The following is an 18,407-nucleotide window of genomic DNA, read 5'->3' as shown; positions in this document are numbered from 1 at the left end:
CGGCTGCCTCGGAATGAACCTCGAGATATGCCTCGGCTTTGCCAATCCGTTTGTCGTTGGAATTGTAATTCGTTGAAATTCGCTGAAAACTGCTGCTACGTTTGCAGATTCTGAACCACGGTGGGTTCTTTGAAACTACTCTTCATTTTCCCTTTCTACTTCTCGGTCTCGTACCAGATCGATAAGATTTTTCAACGTTCCTTGGCTAACCCAATTCCTGTGGGCGAGAACCCGAACTCTGGCATCACTAGCTCCCTTGGTGATTACACGAACTACTGCCTCGATCTTTTTATCAACATTATAATTGCACAGTTGAGCGGCGACTGCAAACGAATTCAATACTTCTTTAGAGAGTCGATTAGCTCAAATTTATGAGTTTACCGCGTTGCGACAATATGTATGTCCACGAACCAAAATAATCATCGAGTCGGGCAATTGCGTTGAATATGTTTCTAATTTTCCTCTGGCATTCCTGGAGTGGATACAGTTGTGTTGTATATCTAGCGTATCTTCACGCCTGCTTTTACTTTGAATACTCCATATTTAGCCTGTTCATCTGCTGTGTTCACCAGCAGAAGCGAAGCAAGCAAAGTTTCTTTCCAGTATTCATACGATCTTTTGTCAATTTCTGTCTCCCCTTCCATTGGCACACATTCCGGAACGTTCAATGTTCCTACAGTTATTGTTGCTAGCAACAAGGATTCATTTCTGTATTCAGTATTACGTATTACTTTCTCTCGTAGTGCTCGAACATTTGCTCCACCATCAGTCTCGATATTTTTTCCTGTAAAAAATATTTTTTTTCAAATGGATTCAACTCTTTCATCAATTTTTTCTTAGACAACTTCCTGCAACAAAGAAAACTGTTCACGACATTAGTTTTTTTTTAACATTTATTATTTTTCCAATTTTTATGTGAAATTCTGATGCTTAAGTTCATCGATCGAATTTGGATTGATCTTGAAATTTAAAAAATCTATATTTTTCTCAGTCCATCTAGTTTGTAAATTCATTTTGTAGCACTTTTCTCAGTCTTCAAGGTGCAACATGTGTAAGATGTTCACCTAAGTTTGTGTACCCAATTAAACATTGCTTGCTATGTTCGAACTTGCACATAGCAATCTGAACACGAGCCTGAACTACGATACACCCAGCCGCAATGTACAATGTTCAAACATCGAGTTTAAACTTGGGTTCAAACATGTGCGCTTGCACACGAGAATGCTACGCTTGGGTAAATGAACGGGTTGCTAGGGATATTATTGTTGATTCTCCACGTTTCCCAGCTTTGTTATTCATATCTCGAATAAGAGAATTATTCAATGAAAGTATGATTGAAAAATTGAAACATGCTGGGCACTTGTGTCGCACGTGCATAACGAAGCGTTTATAAAAGTGAGGTCTTGATTTAGGCCTTTCATTCACGACGTCTTAGGTTGGAATCTGCTCTGAGTGGAGCTTTTTGTTCCATTTTCGAGGTTTTGGAAGCAATTCTTAGGATTTCAGGATTCTGCAACCACTAAAAACCTGATTAGTTCATATTTCTAAAAGTTTGGGATAAGATTTTTCTGACACGTTTATATGGTGTTAATTCATTCTACTTACTGTACGGTAGGTTGTACTTGATAAATATACCGAGAATCTGAAGCGAAGTTCTGGGTTGCATAGAGATTTCTTTATTCCAGGGAGAGGGTTTTCGACCTTTTTGTAGAACCTTATGATCAACAGGGCTTTAATTCCAGTTTCGTAATTTTTCAGATTGTCATAATTGGAGATTTTATCTTTTATGAGAGCCATGTAGTTTATAAGACTTTTATGTTTAAGGATTTGTGGGCTCATTTCTGACCTGGAGCTCCATCGTTTGTGAATTTTCTTTGTATTGCATAATGTCATCGGCGTATTATTTATACATAGCAATATAGAATACATTATGAACAGACCCCTACTATCTTTTTAAATTTCTATCAATTTGAATTTTTGGTTAACAACCTCCCTCCCCACTAAAAGTGTGTCTTAGAACGTCAACATCTATATTTTATTCACGATTTGCAAATCCCATCGTATCTAACAAAACTAAATGCTTGCTTGCATATGTAACGGTTATAAAATAAGTAGGGTGCTACATTTTAGACAGACGAACAGAGACTTATGTATTTTACCTCGTTTAGAACATAGACGCAAGGACACGAGGTTTCTAAGCCAGGTTACCATTTTTGCATTCGTATATCATGAGGCTAACACGATGATACTTGTATGCCCAGGGAAGTCGAGACAATTTCCAATCCGAAAATTGCCTAGACCGGCACCGGGAATCGAACCCAGCCACCCTCAGCATGGTCTTGCTTTGTAGCCGCACGTCTTACCGCACGGCTAAGGAGGGCTCCAAATTATTCATGTGCCATTCCTAAAAAATTCAAAGACAAGGATTCAAACACTAGCGCCCTGGTGAACGCCAAACGAGTTACCACTAGGCCATCAGCGCTACTCAAGAAGAGAAACCACATGACCAATATTAACAGATGAACAGCATGCTGTGTGTAAACTGATGTTTAAACTTCCATGTTCAAACCCGTGTGTTTGAACTTGGGCGCACACTCGTGTTCAAACCGGGTGCGATTTTGGTTCGGTTTTTGATGAACTTGGTTTGGATCTAGTATGCATGTTTGAGTGCGAACTTGCACACGGGAAAACTGCACTTGTTTAAACGCGGTTCATGTTTTCGTGAAGACTGCTTTTTCTGTTTTCCCATATTGACACACTTTTTTTTCCCACATTTATTTTTTAGGCTTTTTTTAAATTTTTTAACTCATATATTAGCACATTTGTTTTTTTTCTTCTATTCTCATATCGTAACATTTATTTTTTTCTGCCCACATTTATTTATTTTAGGCTTTTTCTTCGTCCAGTCCAGTTTTCATATCTCAAAACCATTTTCTTTTCTTGCTCACATTTTTTTTCAGGCTTTTTTTGTTCAGTCTATTCATCTCGTTGCATTTTTTTTAGAACATTTTTTTTGCACACATTTATTTCTTTAAGCTTATTCCGCTCTGCAATTTTTTTTGCTCGACTTTCTTTGTTTGACTTGAAAAAAAAAGTTACTCCTTACACAGTTCAGTCGCGCTACCGACTGCGCCAATGTGGCGACCGGCCAAACTGACGTACTCCCCATCCGAAACACCGTCAGCCGAAGCACCATCGGCCGAATTATCGTCGTTCAGAACGCTTGCCATTGCACATCCGTCAGTGTTGACTATATTCGAAAGACTGCCCCGAGTTATGTCTTGGCTGAGGTCAAGAGCCTTGGTTTTCATATGCGTGTACGCATGCATAAGAGAAAGTCTCCCTGTTCTCCAAAATATCCAATCGATTCAGGAGAGTCTCGGGAATGCGTTACATTGGGTCGTAAGAATAAAAAGTAGTAAAACTTAGTGCTTGTAGTATCTACTCAAAAATAAAGTCCACATAGAAAACTGCATGTTTGTATGAATAAAAACATTTTCGAACTTATGGCATATGCTACATTCGAACTTAGCCTTTACTATAGTTTACTACCATTTACTACACGGAGAAACGTCAAAACAAAATAGACCCCATGATGACGATGATGATTTCATCATTTTTTGCGGCTAATCAACAAAAGACATGTCTGTTTTGTTTGTTTTCCCTAAATTGGACTTCTATTTTCAAGAACAAAGCCGATTCGCTTCGATTCTGATGAATAATCTGCATTTGAAACATGAGTAGCAACGTCTTAAGCAGACTACAATAAATTTGTAGTAAACTCTTGTTTTATTCATACCGAATCAGTTGTTTGTAGTATGTTCGAAATGTATAGTGTAGTAAAGTCTTTGTTATTCATACGAACATGTTCCACAAGTAACGTTTACTACTGAAAATGTAGTTCAGTCGAACTTACTACGTTTTATTTATACGACCCAATGTGTTACCATATAGGCTAACATTTCAAAAGATGTTGCTACAAAATTCACCTCTATCCCACAATGTAAGATTGCCGTTGAGGTCGAAATATGTATTTTTGAAGTTAATAGTTGAATCATTTATTTGAGAAACAATTTCGAGAAAACAACCAAAAACTGTTTTTGAACTAATTGGCACTGAATCCATCGATTTCTTTGATACAGATCAATGCTATTCGGCAAAACTCAACAACCTGGGGCTCTTCCAGCAGTACTCCATATTTGCTCTTCAAAGTGCGTGCACATATGTAGTTCCTCAAATAATTGAAAAAAAAAATAATACATTCCTGAACAAACTTTTTGTTTCGTATTTTATGCCAGAATACGAATACGACGAGGATTCAGAATATATAAAAATCTCATTTTGGCCAAAAAAAACTACATATACAGTTTCTCAAACAAACGGTTTAGTTACATTTAAGTGGTGGAAATAAATGGGATAATACTATCTCGTCTTATGACAAGGGAAAATACTCCACTCGAAAGCTCTGAATAATGTTCTTTTTAGACTTTCAAACCAATACCTTCTACGCTTTCGAACAAAATCCTTTTGGCTTCCGATCGGAATCCTTTTAGGTTTCTGAAACCCAAAAGGATTCTGCTTCGGAAGCCCAAAAGAATTTCTTTCAGAAATTTAACAGAATTCCTTCAAGAATCCCAAATAATTTCGTTCGGAAACCCAGTATTCTAAATAAGTATTCTAATCGAAATCCCTTTTCCAGAAGCAGAAAAACATTCCATCCAGAAGCCCAGGACGCTCCAATCGAAAGTCCAAAGAATTTCTTTCTAAGGCCCGATGCCCACGGAGCGTCTTTTCAATGCTGCGTGCACACGGCGTTAAAAGGACGCATGTGTGCATCTGGAAAAGCGGTAACGCAACGTTGCCGCACCGATGCACCTGCGTTTTTCATCGTTGAAAAAACGCTACGTGGGCATCGGCCCTAAAGTTCAAAAGTATAACGTTGGAATTCTAGAATGTTTGATCAAAATCCCATCAGAATTTCGTTTGGAGGAAGCCGAGAGTGATTCCTTTCGAAAGCCCAAAAGAATTTCGTTCGGAGGTTCACAAAATTCTTTACGGAAATCCGTGAGAACGAATATCTTTTGGGTACTGAACGGAATCTTTTTAGGTGTCCGAAAGGAATCAAAGAATCATTCCGTTTGGAATTTTAAAAATATTGTGGAATTCAAAACGAATCCCTTTCATGGGGAGAGGGAGAGAAGCGGAGTTATTCCCCGTCTGACTCTTTCTGCGTCACCTTTTCCGGGTCCGCACTGCCTGACTACGTAGTGATTGGCAAACTTCGTCTACCTGTTCGGCTGTATGTACCGAAGGTGATGAATTGTGTTAATTGCAAGCAGCTGGGCCACACCGCTCAGTACTGCTGCAATAAACCTCGCTGTGCATCATGCGGAGAGAAGCATGTGGAGGGCGCGTGCAAGACAGCACCGAAATGTGTCTATTGTAACGAAGGCCCTCCACATGCTCTTGAAGCTTGTCCAGCTTGTCGAAGCTTGTACAGCAGCGAATCCACCAAAAGCGGTCTCTTCAGCAGCGTTCTCGGCAAAGTTACGCCAAAATGTTGAGGAAGGTCGCTTCTCCAGTCGTTTCTGACACCATCTACTCGTCTCTTCCATTGGACGATCAAGGTAGCTCTGACTCCGAGGTTGTAAATGGGGTTCCCTTTGTTTTCAATGGCTCAACGAGGAAGAGAATAAAACAGAGCCAGCGACCCTCGAAAAAGCCTAGAGAACAGCCTCAAAGTGAGCCCCAATCCAACATGGTCAAATTCAAAGCGGGTGGAAATACTCCAAAACGTTCAACTTTTGTGGTTTCACATCGGGATGATCGAGAGTTTCCACTGCTTCCGGGAACATCTAAAATCCCAGATGCCCCAGTTTTTGCGATTTCTCAGCCAGAAAGAGAGCATAGAGAGCGAGCAGAAGAACTCCCGAGCGCTTCAATGTTCACACTTTCTGGCATCGTGGATCTCATCTAGAGATGTCGTAAAATCCCGATTAATCGATTAGTTACTAATCGATTACTCTTGATTCTTGTCGATTATTGAATCGATTAATCATTGTATAGTAATCGATTCAAAATTAATCGATTATCGCTACGATGAATCGATTAATAGAAATAATCAATTAATTTTCGACATCCTTATGATGTTGTAAAATTCTGATTAATCGATTAGTAACTAATCGATTACTAACGATTCATCTCGATTATTGAACCGATTAATCGTTGGGTAATAATCGATTCAAAATTAATCGATTATCACAACGATGAATCGATCAATCGAAGTAATCGATTAATTTGCGACATCTCTAAGCTCATCCTCAACTTCTTTGATGCTTCTGACCCCGCTAAGAACATGGTCAAAACTGTTCTTCCTATTCTGACTCCTCTCCTGAAGCAGCTGGCTTCAAAAATGCCCTCCTTGAGTCATTTGTATCCTTCGATGGCTAACTTAGTCAATAAGGGTAACATGATCTCGATTCTACAGTGGAACTGTCGAAGTATTCTTCCAAAATTAGATATTTTTAAATTTTTAATTAACAAATTACAATGCTTTATGTGAAACATGGCTAACACCAGATGTGAACCTTCATTTTCCTGATTTCAACATAATCCGCCGCGATCGGGCAAATCGATATGGAGGGGTGCTTTTAGGGATCAAAAAACAGCACTCCTTCTATAGAGTCGATCTTGCTCCGATGTCAGGCACCGAAGCTGTCGCATGTCAGGTGACTATTCGAGGAAAAGACCTCAGTATCGCCTCGATATATCTTCCTCCAAACACCGCGATATCTCGTAGAGATCTCTCGCACATCTGCTCGGTTATGCCCGAGCCATGGTTGCTCTTGGGAGATTTTAACTCCCACGGATCAGGGGGAACTGTACGACGACAACCGTTCATCAATGATATATGACCTCTGCGACGACTTTGATATGTCAGTTTTGAATACAGGAGAAGTTACACGAGTGGCTCCTCCAGCAAGAGATAGCCGTCTAGATCTTTCCATTTGTTCGAGCTCATTATCGTTGGACTGTACTTGGAAGGTGGTCCAAGATCCCCATGGTAGTGATCATTTGCCGATCGAAGTCTCGATTTTCAATGGACGTAATCAATCTGTTTCTGTCGACCTCTCATATGACCTCACAAAGCACATCGATTGGGGATCATATGCGGAGGCCATCATTGATGGCGTAATGTCGATAGAAACACTTCCCCCGCGAGAAGAGTACGAGTTTCTATCCCAGTTGATTCTTGACAGCGCTCTTCAGGCACAACGTCGGCCAGTGCTAGGAGCTTCGGTTCGTAGGAAACCACACAGTCCGTGGTGGGATGTCGAGTGTACACAACTTTATCGCAAGAAATCCGCCGCGTTCAAAGAATTTCGGAAACACGGTTCGATCGTACTTCACAAACGGTACATTGCGCTCGAGATCCAGTTCAAGAAACTGGTCAAAGTGAAGAAACGCGGATATTGGCGCACTTTTGTTGAAGGTTTATCGCGCGAGACCTCAATGAAAACTCTGTGGACCGTCGGGAGAAGAATGCGCAACGCGTCGTCCGTAAACGAAGATCGTGAAAGCTCGTCGCGGAAGTACTCGAATTCGCAAAGAAAGTTTGTCCGGATTCAGTACCAGTGAGGCAAGAGCTACTTGATGCTTTTGCTGACAGGGATGATATGGATCGTCCCTTTTCGATGATTGAATTCTCACTTGCTCTCCTTTCATGTAACAATTCCGCTCCAGGGATAGATCGAATCAGGTTCAATTTGCTTGAAAACCTCCCAGACGTCGCGAAGAGGCGCTTATTGAGCTTGTTCAACCAGTTACTGGAGTGCAACATTGTTCCGGATGATTGGAGGCAAGTGAGGGTAATAGCCATCCAGAAGCCCGGAAAACCTGCGTCGGATTATAATTCGTATCGCCCAATCGCGATGCTGTCCTGTCTTCGGAAGTTGTTGGAGAAGATGATTCTCTTCCGGCTAGACAAATGGGTTGAATCGAATAGTTTTTTGTCAGATACACAATTTGATTTCCGCAGGGGCAAGGGAACGAACGACTGCCTTGCGTTGCATTCTTTCGCTAAAAAGAACAAATGGGCTCAGTATTTTTGGACATAAAGAGGGCTTTTGATTCAGTTTGCGTTGATGTCTTATTCGACAAACTCCACTCGTTTGGAATTTCACTAATTTTGAACAATTATTTGTACAATTTGTTGTCAGAGAAGCGTGTGAGTTTTTCTCATGGTGACTCGGCAACTTGACGAATTAGCTAATGGATCTCCCCCAGGGCTCATGTTTGAGCCCCCTACTTTACAATTTTTACGTCAGAGACATTGATGAATGTCTCATGCCAAATTGCTCGTTGAGACAGCTTGCAGATGATTGTGTTGTATCCATTTCGGGGCCAACAGCGGTTGATCTGCAAGGACCATTGCAAGATACTTTGGACAATTTGTCTGCTTGGGCTTTAAAGCTGGGTATCGAATTCTCCCCGGAGAAAACTGAGATGGTTGTCTTTTCAAAGATACATAAGCCGGCTAAGCTCCCGCTTCAACTGATGGGTAAGACAATCACTCATAACATCAACCGTCTAAGACGAATTAAGTACTGTCCATTTAATTCCACCAGTTAATTTTCGTTATCTTTGCAGATACTCGACAAGTCGAGTCAAGTACGAGACACTGAAGACGACCACACAGTTGTGGTCGAAATACGTACCTGCAAAGATAACGAAAATTAACTGGTGGAATTAAATGGACAGTACTTAATTCGTCTTAGACGGTTGAATACATTCCACTAAAAGAGCTTTATATATTTTTCTGACTCATAGCATGTCTGCTAAATACCTCGGGGTCTGGTTCGACTCGAAATGCACCTTCGGGTAGCACATTGTGTATCTGACACAAAAATGCCAAAAACAGGTCAACTTCATGCGATCAATAATCAATAACGATTAATGGTGGGGTGCGCACCCCGAAGATCTAATCACGTTGTACCGAACAACCATTCTGTCGGTCCTCGAATACGGTAGTTTTTGTTTTCAGTCCGCGGCTAAAACACACATGCTGAAGCTTCAACGGATTCAGTACCGTTGTCTCCGTATCGCGTTAGGTTGTATGAATTCGACTCATACGATGAGCCTGGAAGTACTTGCGGGAGTACTGCCGTTGACAGATCGTTTCGCGGAATTATCGCTCCGGTTCCTCATCCGCTGTGAGGTTCTCAATCCATTGGTCATTGACAACTTCGAGAAGCTGCTCGAACAAAACCCTCAATCTCGATTCATGAGTATTTACCACTGGTATATGACGCTGGAGGTAAGTGTTAACGTGTTAATTTCTTAGATTCTAACAGTTCCTCTGTTACTTTTGATCTGTCCATGAAGCAGGAGGTTCATGGAACACCAGACTTCCTTCGTGCGGAGGTCATACCTCCATTGTTTGCAAGCAAATACGGGCACGCCAGCGAGGAGAGAAGCTTTTACACAGATGGGTCAAAATCGGATGACTCCAATGGCTTAGGTGTTTCCAACGTTTTTTATAGTGCCTACTTTAAGCTCAAAGAGCCTAGTTCCGTGTATACTGTTCAGCTACCAGCTGTACACTATGCACTCGAACAAATCGCATTCCTACCTCCTGACCACTTTTTCATCTTCACCGACAGTCTAAGTTCCTTGGAGGCTGTTCGGTCAATGAAACCGGTTAAGCACTCAGCGTATCTTCTGAATGGGATACGAAAAGCTTTGAGTGCCTTATCACAACTGTCTTACACAATCACCATGGCTTGGGTCCCTTCTCATTGCTCGATCCCGGGAAATGAGAAAGCGGACTCTTTTGATAAGGTGGGCGCTATGGAAGGTGATATTTACGATCGGAAAATCACCTTCGATTAATTTTTCACATTAGTTCGTCAGGAAACCTTGAACAGCTGGCAACAAAAATGGACAAATGGGGAGTTGGGTAGATGGCTGTATTCAATTCGCCGCTCTGTGTTTGCGGCGAGGATTATCAGGACATCGATCATGTCGTGTGGGCGTGCGAGGAGCATCGTGGTCCCAGATCTACGCTAACTGAACATCTCCGGGTCCGAGGAAAACAACCAAAGCCTATTAAGAAAGTGTTGTCGGGCCTTGATCTTGAGTACATGTCCCTGGTCCACAAATTTTTGAAAGTTGCTGATGTAAGACTGCAATCATTGTCTGCCCATTCCCTTGTCTGTCGAACCCCATTACAAATGTCTTCCTCTTATTGTACATTTCAATGTCTGTCGTTAATCCCTTCCGTATGTCTTCCTCTCGTCGTTGTCCCCCAAAAAAAGTTTTTTTTCCCGTTACAGATGTGAAACATCGCGAGGAATATCAACTTTGTGAACATTCTTTTTTTTTCCTACTGTATTATTGTATTCCCTAACCTTGACTAAACCGCGAGTCTTTCGGTTCCCGAAAACTAACACTATGTATAAGAATCAAGAAATGTATTGTTAAACCTGATTCCGGCTTCGTAACGCTTCACGGCAAATGAGCCTTCCAAATAAACGAAAGATTAAAAAAAAGTACTGTTGTCGAGAAAAGTTGATTTGCTCTTTTTCTCACTTCTTTCTTCCTTTTCGTGCCACCACCAATTGCAAGAAAAGTAGCCTTCATGGAACAAACAACCTAATCACTACTAGTCGATGTAATGGGATGGTTATAATACAGTCGACTCTCTACATCTCGATGTTCTGTATCTCGATATATCTCCCTATGTCGATGGTTTCCTCGGTCCCTTCAATCTACATACATTTGGGCATTCCACGTCTCGATAACCTCCCCATCTCGATATCTTTCTATGTCGATGTGATCTGATCATATTTTGTTCTGGATTCACTCTCCTTATGTCGATATGTTCAAATTTTAGGCTACTAGACCATCTTCGTTTTGTTGTCGATTTTCATAGCAACGAGCTTTTTATGATCTAGTACCCTTTTCAGTTTTCCTTCCATTCCTCGATCTCTCCCTATCTCGATGGTCCCTTCAATATCGAGATGTGGAGAGGCGACTGTAGTGACAGCATCCCAACGACATTTTTGTTGATGTTTCAGGTTCGAATCCTGTTGCGGTCATAACATTTTTGTAATTGCTCACCGAAAATTTTCGCGAAACGTGAAAACAAATTCATCAAGCAGGCCATAATAGACACAAGTAACATGGAGCATGGAAATCAAATGGGGGAACATAATACGTATATAATCAAACTCGACGTTGCGTATTATGGTCCCGTATGTGGCCATTATAGGCATGCTAGCTACATCATTTTAAAACACTTGCATTACAGTCAAACCTCCATGAATCGATATTGAAGGGACCATCGACTCATGGAAATATCGAGATGTGGAATAGGAAATCATTGGAAAGCTGTTTGGAGGACTATCACAGTAACCCAGATTTTTTTTATTTGACATAATTTGCTTCCATGAGTCGATATCGAATTGCAGCAACGTCAGCACCAAGGAAAGAAAACCAACGATCGTGTCGTCATTCCTGTCACTTGATTGAACAGAATGGTTATGCATGCAATGGTATGCATTCATCAATTGACTCATTGACTTAGTGAACTAAGTTGAAGAAAATATGAGAGGAGCTGTGAAAATTATGAGCGACAATATGTAGGTATTCCCGCTATTTTCAAAACAGTTTATAAATAAGTCAAACTGACTAATAAAATCAAACACTGGGATACTCCATCTGATATTATTACCACAAACGAATCAACTGCATGAATAATTTGACTGACCATATAAGTCAATCTATTTAATAAGTTGAATGGCATTTAAATAAAATGACTGCGTAAGTCAGATGGCAAACAAATTAACTGGTTCAATGCGTAACCTGCCAAAAATGAATTGATTGGTCGATTGTGACCTCTGATTTGCCATGTTTGGTTTTATTAATATTTTCTCTCATCGAGGATTAACAGGAGTTCTTCGTCAACGAATCGTTTATTTCCTTAGAAATAAACCTTCATATTTCCTTTCGTTCGTTCTCGAATGGAGTAATGAGATGGATAACAGGAAAAGCTAAGTTCGACGATTTGGTTAACCTTTCAGCATATACACGCGATCTTCGGTCACGCATGTCTTGCTCGCGCAGCACACAAGCGAGAATTTTTCGCCAGTATTATACAAAATACAACAGCGTGTGTGCCCGGAGTGTTAAAATGTACAAAACATGTGTGACATCGTGTAATAGCCCCCCGTGCATGTTTCCTGCTAGTTTGATGTCTACGCATCGTAATTGATGTTCAAGATTAAGCCATCATGTTCAATAACTTTTTTCCCCTCAGCAGAAATCCTATTGCACAACACCGTATCATACCGTGGGGCTAAACAGCCGACAAATTCCAAATTCATCCAAGCGCAGAAGAGCGCTGGTCGATTTGCGCGTTTGATCTGTGCGGATTTCTAAATTTAACCTGCCTATAGGTGGGTAGTCGTGTCACGTCAATATGAGCCGCACACTCGGAGTCGAAGCTGGCTCACCTATCACCTACCCTGCCTATATTGCTGGCTGGCAGCGTTGTTGTGGCCTTCCGATGATCAATATTCTGATCCTACGTTCCCATCCCCATTTGCCTTCACTATGTGCGTAGAGTGCTGCGAGTTTTAGCGAAATGTTTTGCTTTGCCGGAGATTAGTCGGCTTCGTAGAGCTAACGTCTTCATAGTGACGGTGCGTTTACGGTTTCCAAACAAGCGCAATAGTGCACAGTTTGATGCATCCTAACTGAAACGAATGATGTCTAAATATATATAGTAAGCTGCGCATTGTTCTAAAGTATGCTGAGCATGTGAATATGCAAATGTTTTTATCGCTTATTTGGGTTTGGTAGTAAATCAGTACCGAAGATTAAATCATATGGATAAGATACGGTAATCCATGGTAAGGCCGCGGAAGTAGCGGGAGGTTCAGTGGGTATACTCCACCACTAACAACACCAGGTTTAGCTCAGAGAGCCCGAGCCCGACGTTGATGTGGAGAAGAGCGTGAATGTTTACATTATGGGTACCCAGACGGAATGATTAGTCATCGACATCAACACATTCAAGAGGGTGTATTTTTGGATGTTCACACGAGAGTGAGTTCTCGCGTATGGGGTAGCGAATATTGGAGAGACTTAGCGCTTAGCGCTTTCATTAATCAGCAGTTACTGAGATTTTTCAGACAGTGAGAAAAAGTTATTTCACAGCGTGATAAAGCACACATTCCAATTCTGTGCAACAACCCAAGTACTACCAAGCATTACATTGTTGCACATATATCAATCACAAATCGGCATGCTAAATGCTTATTGCATTAAATCAGTTTTAACGATGTGAAGTTGCATTTATTTATCAACTGTCAGACCACGATACTCTAAATCAGTATTACGAATGCAGCATGTCAAAGTAATGAACCATTCATTGATCTTTTCCACTTTAAGTCAACTTTGAGCGCTGTATTTTTTACAAGCATAGGTTAGGTATATAGCTTGGTTGGTTGGTAGCATGGTTCAGGGCGACTGCAAGCGATTGGCCCAGGATCGAGTTCAGTGGAGAAGGATGCTCCATTCGGCGTAGGTCCATCGAAGAGCTGTAGCCCATCAAGTATCAACTACAGGGGTTAGACGTAAAAAGGTTGAGATTGGTAAAATTATGTCGAAATTCAAATCATCATAACTTTGCGTACAATAATCCGATTTTGATAAAATCAGGATCATCAGAACCGGACGCTTTTCTAGTATACTGTCCCCCTGCAAAACCTAAGATTGGTCCATGGCCACCGTAGATGTTCCGGGTTTTCCGAAGGTATGTTCTAAATGCATTTTTTCCACTGCTTGTCATTTCTGTGACGTTTACTTACATCATATTTTATGCTTTCTCCAAAAACTAGAACTAATATGCCGGCCAATGGTGGCTGTAGATCGAGAATCCATCGAAACTACTCAGAGATATGGCCATTTCCGTAAAAACGGTTCCAGGAACATGATGAAATGATAACAGATCGGAATAATGCAAATATGGGTATCTATGTTCATGGCTTTGCGAGACGATGATTACAGAAACATTTCCAGAATGTTAGTGTCCACTGCCACCCTTATAGCAGGTTCAAGGGCCTTCAAGGAGGGGCTGGTTTTGGCACCGTTTGGAACTATGCGTATATGGGTGTCAAAATTCATGTTTTCCCAAGCCGATAAATATAGGATCTTTATTAAAGATACATTATGGTGGCTGTGAGACTCTCTGGCCAATTTGTAACAGGTTCCGGGTGTTCTGCGAAAGTGACATTTGTTCAGGATGTATGGCCAATCCCGTACCGATTTTACGAAAATGGCCATATATTTGCGTATACCAAACGAATTTTTCGATCTGCAGCCAGCATTGGTCACCATATTAGTTCTAGTTTCCAGGGAGAGTATGAAACATGATGGCAGTAAACGTCAGATAAAACGACAAGCAGAAGAAAAAATGCATTTTTAACATATCTTCGGAAAACCCGGAACATCTCCGGTGGCCAAGGACCAATCTGAGGTTTTGCATGGGGACAGTATACTAGAAGAGTTTCCGCGTCCGGAAGTCCTGGTTTCATCGAAATCGGACCATTCTACGCAAAGTTATGCTAATTTGAACTTCGACAAAATTTTGCCTATCTTAACCTGTTTGTCTAACCCCTGTAAGTATAGCTTCATGGTTACTTGGGAATGACCCTATGGAGTCATTACGCTAAGTATTCAAAAACAACAATAATGGTTCAAAATCCATCAAAAGTTTCGTGGAAAAAATATTTTAAGCTCTTTTTAGTGGAATGTATTCAACCGTCTAAGACGAGTTAAGTATTCTCCATTTAATTCCACCAATTATTTCGATATCTTTGCAGATACGTATTTCGACCACAACTGTGTGGTCGTTTTCAGTGTCTCGTACTTGACTTGAGTCGAGCATTTTTTCACGCAGGTTTATTGCGTTTATCAGTTGAAGAAGTGCATGAATCTTGTGTAATATAAATAAAGTCGTCTTGATACACATTTTTAAAGAATTCTTGATAAATATCTCTCTACAAAACGATGTATTATTGTTGAATTATTGATTAATTTGCATGATGAACCAACGTTGCATCCAGGCCTAACAGGCCGTTACCCTATGAAAACAAAAAATATAAAAATTGATATTTTATTATGGGACGTGTATTTTGATGCCATAAATGAATATTTCATTCGATATAATGGAGCTTTATACCCAATACGGATCGATATCATGTATTCTGAAGAAGCTCTAAATCGGTTATTTGCAAATCCCACTAAATCGAACTCTACAAAGTTTATCTGTTTGCTACCCCAGCTTTCCTCTGGTATCATCGACTGGAGCATAAATGCATAATAAAGCAAATAGAGAGATAGAGAGACCCCACATTTTCCGTGCCTCGTCGTCTGCCGGCTCCCGCATGAATAAAATATCGATGCAAAAAGATCCATTTACGGAAAAGTCGGATTATTTCGTTACGTACCTCCGCGCCGACTTGATGCAAGCAATACAAAATGCGTAACCCCCCGGTAAGATGCACAGATATGCATCGGAGCCAGCAGGCGCGCAAGTTTGCCATTCTGGCATGAGTTGTAGATCTGTCGTGATATTTCTTCGTTTTTGTTAAAGTTGCTACTACGAACTCGTCGGGCACAGGATCGGAGCTTTCTGCAACAACCTGGCAACTCCGTATCGCAGCATGGTGCGATGTTAAACTGCGTTAGCCAGGGCCAAGAACAATCGAAGAATAATGCCATTTGTGGGCTTATTAGCATTAATTTTGTATGTCATTGCTTGTCGGATAGCAACAAGTGTTTCCTTGAAAGTGGCTTCGTAAATCAGATCGCAAATTTATGCCACATTAAATTTTCCGTTCGGCTTCCGTGCTGAGATGTTCGCTTACGACCCCCGATGGATATGCAAATTGTTGCACAATACTCACTAGTTAGTAAATTATAAATGCTTTACCTTGGTTTTATGATTTGCAACAAAATCGAAGTTAACAACAAAATCGAAGAAAAATTCAAGTGAAACTTAATAATTAAAGTGAATTGTTCCTCAAATCCTTTTTACGATATAAACGTATTTTTGCAAACTTCTTTACTGCATATCGCATAAAATTGGTCGCAGTTCTTCTGCCTTTCAATGGAAGTCTTGAATATTCATGTAGAGTGCAGAGCGAAACAAACGTAGGAAAAGTGTCGAGAAAACAGCACCTACCTACCGGGATTACGCAACGGAACTTTTGGAAAAGAAATGGTAGTAGGAGATAGATGCAACCAGGCAACGAAGTAAAGTAGCTCGAAATAGTTTATCACCAAGTTTTGCATCGAATTTATTCGTGATCAACGAAGCATCACTCCTGGTTCTGCCGCCGTCCATTGGTTGTGCATTAGTATGTTCGCGCAAGCCAAATTTGATGACGATGGAAATATGATTCCGTTCGAATAAAAAGCCTACACATCCAATAATGGGTTCGAAAGGTTGTTGCTCGACTCTCGTTCGTCATCGATATGGGATGATTAATAGCGTGCGACACCCGTGACACCATGTGGCACCGTTATTGTGAAGGATAAGATCTTGCTCGTTTGGAGCCGCTCCAAAGGCAGATATTATGTGCTATAAATCACTGCTGATGTACTGACATATTCATACGGCTGTAAACGAATGGAAGCAGATGCGATGGAGCTCTATTCTAGGATATCGAATGTCTACATTAGAGGAGCGCCAAACTAATGGTCAGGTTGGATTTTTTTTTGTGTAGGCCCTTTGCACTTCTTGACGTATCCAATATTATACGTAGGTATGACATTTTTGCCTTCGCGTATACTAAGTAGGGTAAAACGACCTATTATGGAGGGTTAAGCAGTTTCAAAATGAAATTAATTACAAAATTCTTCAAAAATTACCTTTGGTCGAATTCCATATTGTAGTAGTTGAATAGGATGCTCGTTAGCTATGTTCGTAAATATTCGTGAATTTGCTGAACTTATGTTTTTGTTTTCTACAATAAAATCAAACTACCATAATAGGACGCAGTTCTATCGTTGCGATATTTTTTGAAGGCCAGTCCTATTGTTGCGGTATTGCATGTAATTCTTATGGAGACGATACCGCAACAATGATTCTCTTCTACAATAATAGGCTCAAGGGATTCAATTTTTAACGAAAATGTTCCATCATTTGAACGAAATTTTTCAAACAAAGCTTTCTAGTCGTTAATTCGAAGAGTTTTGGCGTACACAATTGTTTTCAATGGTATTAAATCCAGAATGGACTACTTTAACACTACCGCAACATTAGGGCATACCACAACGATAGGACGTTTTACCGTTACTAAGGCAATCAGACCACTCAAAACCGAACTTTTGATAGAAGGCTCGGAGACCCATAGTGTTATATACCATCGACTCAGCTCGAAGAATTGAGGTGATGTCTATTGTATATGTATGTGTATGTGTACACAAAATTTTGGATAGTTATCCGATTTGCTTGCAACAGGTTCATTCGAGGCAGAATCATTCCTAATTTTTCGATATTAAACATCAGCCCAATCGCCTGGGGTTCCGGAGTTTTGAAAAACATTGTTTTTTCCCCATTTTTAAGGGTCCCTTGGAAAAAAATTTTAAGAACGAAATTTTTTCAAAACTTGTGCAATGCATTCAAATGAACGCAAATAAAGAATTAACGGAAATAGAATCTATCTCCCTAAAGTATTTTGACCTCTCTTATGTGCTTTTCTTGTTACATTTATAATACACGAGAAATGCACCATCACCGCTAGGTGGATTATTCTGTTTTTTTTAATTATTAAATTGTGTCTTTCTTGTGCATTTAAAGGACAAACATATGAAAATTTGGCTACAGCTCCAGCGTTGATATACCGTTGTAGAGTTTCATAATCGTCGGTCATGGGCGATGTTCCTCCAGTTTCCCCAAACGTTGAGCGTCTTTAGGTTTGATACCACCGCGTGCAGCCATCGTGTGTGAGGCCGTTCTCTATTAAATATTGTTTCACTATTCTTTCTTCCGGCATTAGCATTAAATGACAAGCCCACTGTAGTCAAAATATAGTCGTTTTTGTACATTTGATACAACTTGTGATCAGTGAACCTGCGTTACACATCATTTTTTAAGTTCCCACAAAGAATTATTTCGCTTGAAAACCCCGTAGGCTATCAGATACACCTCTCTAAACGTCCATAGAGATCAGGTGTTATGCAGAGCAAATTTTGGTTTCGTCTGCATGTTGGGGGCCTTAGCTGGATACGTAAGTCGTAGAGGGCCTTATTCGCAGCAGTATTTTGTTTTCTCTCTTCACGTGAATTGTCATTGTCGCATGTCACTTCTTTGATCTGTCGTTGGGCGGCCTTTG

General features: G+C 40.6%; 1 protein-coding gene across 2 annotated transcripts in view; it reads left to right on the top strand.

Annotated features, from left to right (window-relative positions):
* LOC134212802 (dnaJ protein homolog 1-like) overlaps positions 1-18,407 on the top strand; it is a 309,329-nt gene that overhangs the window by 27,690 nt on the left and 263,232 nt on the right. The window lies entirely within an intron of this gene.

This window comes from Armigeres subalbatus, chromosome 2 (genome assembly GCF_024139115.2).
Source record: "Armigeres subalbatus isolate Guangzhou_Male chromosome 2, GZ_Asu_2, whole genome shotgun sequence".
NCBI classification, from domain to species: domain Eukaryota; kingdom Metazoa; phylum Arthropoda; class Insecta; order Diptera; family Culicidae; genus Armigeres; species Armigeres subalbatus.
The sequence above is the reverse complement of the archived record's forward strand: the minus strand, read 5'-3'. Positions and strand labels throughout refer to the sequence as shown.